This window comes from Phaethon lepturus, unplaced genomic scaffold, assembly GCF_000687285.1.
Source record: "Phaethon lepturus isolate BGI_N335 unplaced genomic scaffold, ASM68728v1 scaffold15646, whole genome shotgun sequence".
In the NCBI taxonomy this organism is placed as follows: Eukaryota; Metazoa; Chordata; class Aves; order Phaethontiformes; family Phaethontidae; genus Phaethon; species Phaethon lepturus.
In genome coordinates, this window is record NW_010545743.1 from 1 (window position 1) to 6,118 (window position 6,118).

Consider the following 6,118-nt stretch of genomic DNA (forward strand, 5'->3'; position numbering starts at 1 on the left):
GGGGAAAAGCCAGCACAGCTAAAGGCAACGGTGGGGGGTCAATAACCGCTCCGGTGAGTCTGTCCTCACCTTCCCCACGCCCGAAAGATTCGCTCATACGGTACCTCCTGGTTATCCATTTATACAAGACCTCGTCCTCCATCCACGACGTTCGCGAAGGCGGCAATGAGCACCAGTGACGACGGGGAGTGCACGCCCGCAGTGGGGACACAGACATCGCTGTGTTATTTATGGCCAGACACGCAGCATACACATCCTGGAAGCGTCCACTGGCACAAAGGCCCACCTAGCTCACACCCTCGGTGCCTGATGCCCTTTAAGATGGTTGCAATGGCATGCTGGGTCCGCGGTGATCCCTCAGGTCCTGCAAAGACAGCGCTGACAGCAGCGAGTTGAGAAGCAGTCACACGGGAGCAGAGTGCCTAAGACTAAAAAAAAAAAACCCACCCAAAAATCCAAACCCCAAGCCCCTCAACTACTTTCAGTTGGGCTGCAATCTTCCAATCCAGCTACTGAGCGCGGCAGCAAGATGCAGCGAGCAATTAGCCCGGCTCTGCGGAGCCCAGGAACGACACAGAGAGCAAAGGCTCACCAGGGAGAGGAGGCCACAGGGCTCTTTGCCTGGTGGAACAGCCAAGCAGAAACCACTGCCTGCAGAAGCCAGAAGTATATTTTGGTTATGAGTCCCAGCACGAAGCCTGTTAGATCTGCGTTCTCTTCCCAGCCCTGTCACAGGTGCCTCGCAAAACCTCGGGCATGCCACTTCGTTTTCATCGAATCACAGAGTGGTTTGGGCTGGAAGGGACCTTCAAAGGCCATCTCATCCAATCCCTGCCATGAGCAGGGACATCTTCAGCTTGACCAGGCTGCTCAGAGCCCCATCCAACCTAACCTGGAACGGTTCCAGGGATGGGGCATCAACCACCTCTCTGGGCAACCTGGGCCAAGGTTTCACCACCCTCACGGTGAAAAATTTCTTCCTTCTATCTAGTTGAAATCTGCCCTCTTTTAGTTTAAAACCATGAGCCCTTGTCCAACCGCTACAGCAGATACCTCTTCCCCTCCCCAAGGTGAGGCAGTCCTCTCATGCTTGCTCAGTTTTCCCCAGGCACTGACTCAACCGCTGCAGAGCGGCCGAGCTGGCGGCAGCAGCAAAGCCAACATGGCCCTCTCTGTCCTCTGGCTGAGGAAATGAAACCCTTGGGGGACGCTGAGAAGTCCAGGTGGGCGGGTGGGTCTCAGCTGCCCTTAGAGGTCAGAGCAAACCCACCAGGCAGGCTGTGGTCTGCCATGGGGAGAGGCAGAGGTCCGTGTGGCGATGGCGAAATGGATGCACCCTCCCCAAATCACAGGCCTGTGCTTTCTTCTCAATCATGAAGAACATAACCCTGGGGTTAGGGGAAAAAAAAAGTCCCTCCCTCCCCTCCGGTGCAAACTCAGCCTGTGAGAACCAGATGGCTAACCAGTAAAGCTAGGCTGGTTCTCCAAACACCGTCAGGCTGGTGCAAATCGCATGTTTCTGGCGGATGGTCCTTTCGCCAAGAGTATTTGCCCAGCCTTGCCTTCCCCACGTGTTTTCTGCAGACAGCTTGCTCTGGGCATCCCTGAGCCCCACGGCTGCTCCAGCCGTGGGACTCCGAGGCGCTCCTCTCATCCTTTACGGAGCGTAACAAAACATTCCCGTCTCCTCACCGTGCACAGCAAACAACCGTGGGAGAAAAACTTAGTGAAACCGGCGGACGTGCTTGCATTATTTAAGTCGGGAGCAAAAACATCACCCGCCAGGCAGGCTTGCACTGCAGCCCTCCTGCCCCCGGCCAGCCGGCACGGTCCCCCCAGCACTGCAGCTCTGCTCCAGCTGCACAGACACCACACGCTTGCATTTCTTATATCTTAAAAGGCCACTAAAATGGGCCAGTGGACATCTCTCCCACCCATCTGGGAAGCGCTGAGTTTACACTTCAGTTAAATCCCCGGTGAGATGAGCCATGGATGAAAGGGCACTCGGGTGCTGTGATGCCCCATCTCAAGTCCCTGGGCATCGAAGGCTACACAGGGCAGGGGATGGTCTCCTCCGCCTCCTCCTCGCTTTCACGCTGCTGGGACACTGCCTGGGCCATCAGACACGCCTGCTGCTCTTCATCCGTCTGCCATGGCAGAGCACTCAATGCAAGGCACCAGGCTTTGCGCACGCCCGGTCTCCGGGAAGGTTGATGGTTGCTCCTGGAAGCACACCACCAGGCTAACCCTGGGCCATCCGACCCACCGGCTCAGACACAGCTAGTCCAGGGAATCCCTGTTTACCTGTTTCTCATTTGGGCATCTGCTCCCCTCCTCCTGCCCGGACAGGTAAGGGGATGCCTGTTTTATTTCCAAAGTTTAAATGAACTCTTTCTCCTGGAAGACCTCCAGCTCTTGGTCAAGTACATTGAAGTTCCCAAACGAAGAGTGAGGTCTGTGATTAGAACAGACGCAGCCAAATCCCTTCCCTGCAATGCTGCATGGAGTTCCCAGGGCCTCTTTCCACGCTCTTCGTTCAAGAAAAATCTCCTGCCGCCGCTACTCCCCGGCTGGGAAGAGTTGGTCTAACCGGGAGACTTACTCCCTGTACAGAAGAGAAGATTTACTCCCCCTACTCTGCAAGAGAGATTATCTCCAGTTGCTATTATTCCCTTATCAATAATTCACCATGCAGCCACACTCCGGATCGCGCCTGTGCTGCCTGCGTAGTTTCAAAGCTCGCTACTGACTGAAAGAGCAGCCGTGAGTAATCACGTCTCCGCTGATATTGCTTATGCTCTCAGCGAAGCAGAACAAGTAACTCACACTGCAAATGAGTCATGTCCCCTGGAAGCGTCTCATTTTAGCATCCCATCGAGGAGAGGAGCTTTGCAGAAGCACCTGCTAAGGATTGCGAGCCCTTGGCATTTAAATAAATAAATAAAGGGGAGATAATTAAACTCCATATTTCAATCTTATAGGAGGAGTTCATATAAAGGGACTCGTTCTCCTTCCAGAAAATCCAATACAATTAAATGATTAAAACAGAAAAGCAGACATAAAACCCAAGGAGGAGAAGCCAGACAAGCCGTTGTGAATACAGATCGCACTCCGAAGGCTTGATCAAGACTCACTCACTCCCCCATTATAAGCACAAGCTTGTTGCTGTTCCCGTTTATCTCTCACAGAATAACAACTGTGATGCACGAAGCTCAGGGTTAAAACAGCATAATTTCTTAGCGAGAGCCCATTTGACTCATTTATCCTGTACACAAACACAGTACACATGCACAAATGCCTCATTTCCCACTGAAGAGATGATCATCGGCATATGTGGTACGATCTCAGCACATGAGCCTGCCATCTCTGATTAAAACCTAACCGTTAGAGTGATTTATGGCTCTGAAGATGCACGAGTGTCCTTTGTGACTAAAGGGCACTGGGTAAGAGATGAAAGATGATCAACCCCTTCCCAGTTGTCACTGGGAACCTCTACAACCACAGCTTGGATGAACCATCTTGGATGTCCAAGACATCTGTGCAGCCATTGACTATATCTTTAATCTTGCAGGCTGGCTTTTCTTTGAAACACCCTGACAGAGAACCACGGCAAACAACAGTTGAGTGCTCCTCGATCCAGCCAGGTGGATCTGTCTCCTGTGGATTTATCGGCACAGGTCTCCCCAGGAGATGTGCTTCCCGTTTCTCTATTTACCTGCACGTTTCAACATGTTGCTTTAGAATTCCTTCCCCGGGAGAGTGGGCAGCATCCCCTTGTGGGAGAGCAGGATGCTCTCCAGGATGGTTTGAGCAAGGCAGAGGGCAAAAGATAGGACTATGGCTGTTTGGAGAAGACTTCTTGAGGGCAATTCCCCATTGCATGGCTGGTGCCACCAGCACACACCAGTTAAGCTGAAAATACAAACCCCAAAAGGTTGGCTTTTCAACTCTCCAGGCTTACTTATCTTCCCCCAAGCATCTCCGACAGCAGTCTGCAACCCCGTCTGCAGCAGCGATGAGAGCCTGGGAAGATTCCTCTGCGGTGAGGCGGCCGGGTGTCAAGATTAGCCCTGGGGACAGCGGGGCCATCATCAGAGACAAATTGCTGTTAGAGACATCAGACCTCTGGAGCCAGGCTTTTTTCCTTTGGAGGAGAACGACCGGGGCCAGAGCCCCACGGGGGCTCTTGGGCAACAGCAAGGCAAAGCCTCCGTGCCCCCAGGCCTGCGGATAACCCCTCCTCATGCAAAGCTGTGACTCAGGCTTGTGCAAGCACGCACGCAGCCGTGGGCACCGAGACTATTAGTCTATGCCTGGACCCCTCCCTATTACTTCTAGCTGGGTGAAATGGAATGGAAAAGGAATTCAATTAAGAAGGTCTTGTCTAACACCGAGGGATCCTTTGGAGTCACTCTCTGGAGCCGTTAACAGGTCCGATGGGATTAGCAGCCCTCGGCTCCCTCCCTCCCCAGCCACCAGCGCGGGAAGCCTGTGCCCGCAGCAGGCTGAGCTCCGGCAGGGATTTGCTGCTGGTGCAGCCGCGACCACCCCAGCCTCCAAAATGGGACTTGCTGCCCAGCTGCTTCCCACGGCCACCGAAACGTAGTGCTTACGTACTGCTGCCTTTCCCTGGGAAGAGAGCAGCCACCAGGCTATGGACCCTCACCTGGAGCGACCCTCACAGGGCTGGGTGTCTGGAGGAGCTGCCGTGCCGGACCCTGCCCGCTCCGACATGGAGGAAGGCGGAGGTTTGGGTGAGTGGGCTCTCCCCAGGCAGCAGTGCCCCAAGCTTTGCAACAGCCTGGGGAGCAGAAGACCAAAGCACAGAGGAGACCTTTGTCCGTGCACCAGCCAGGGACGAGGCACCAAGTCCCCGCCAGCCCCACCGTGAGGCTGCCTCAGGAAGGCAGGACGGGAGATGCCAAGGGCTTACACCAAGCCCAGGTGGGGAAAGTTTCTGCTCCCTCCCAGTGCTCTGCCAGTTCTTCACATCCCCACCGTGCTTTCTATTCCCAATGCAGCCTACAGCATGGGAAATTAAAGTGCCTGCCAGGCAGCTGGCTGCAGAAGCTTCACTTCAGTCTCCATTCATCCAGGGCCTCGGACACGGTAAGACAGGCTAATATAGAAGGAGACGCTGCGGTACCTAATACACTGCAGAAGATGACAGTAGTTTCAGACTAATGGACAACGCTAAAGACAGCGTGACCGATGTGATGAATCAGAACTGTGCAGCCTCAGAGGAACGGGGTGGGGGGGGAAGAATATCCAGGCTTATAGCTTTTAGCTCCAGGACTCAAAGAAGAGGCAGTGTCCTTCTCGGGAAGGCTGAGCCCCCAGGTGCTCCCTGCTTGCAGCCCCACGGGGCAGGTGGGATCTCCAGGGTGCACAGGTTTCCCTTGCCCATGGAGCCCTGTCCCCCCACAGAAGCCACCACTCACACTGTGTGCAAGTCCTCAGCTACTCAGCATTTTCCTTCAAGGGATCAGCGAGGGGATGCCTTATCTCGCCATCCAGGCTCGGACCTACAAGTGGCAGAAGGGATAACCAAAGCTGAGCTGCTAAAAAGCCTCCCTGCAGACACCCTCCCTCTGAAGGGGACTGTGAAACAGCATGGGGTCCTCTTCCCTTGAGACTCCAGAGTCCTTCCTGCAGAGAAGTTAAACAGGGTCATTTCTGCCACCCCCAGTGTCACCGGCAGATCTAGCACCGGTATCCGGCATCCACAGAGCCGCATCTCTTTGGCCCGTGGGCGGCAGGCAGGGCAGGAGGAGACGCGAGAAGATCAGAGGTGGAAGCAGAAAGGCAAACAGCGTTTGCCAGCCTTTGGGCTGGAGAGAGCCCGAAACAGCATTCAGCATCAAGTGCTAGAGCACCCACAACGTGCTAGCTCCATCCTTCGCCAACAGCCTGCAGCAAAACCCGGCAGAGCCCCCGTCGCCCCTCGCAGCCCCCCGCTCCACGGTGCGGCCACCCAGGCAAGCCGAAGCACCCCGAAAGGCGCCAGGCGCAGCGAGATCAGCGTCCCAGCACACGGAGGCGAGGCACGGATCTGGGGACAGCCGCGCGCCCTTAGGGCCGCGTTTCCGCGCTGCGATGCGAAGGAAAACGGGTAGCA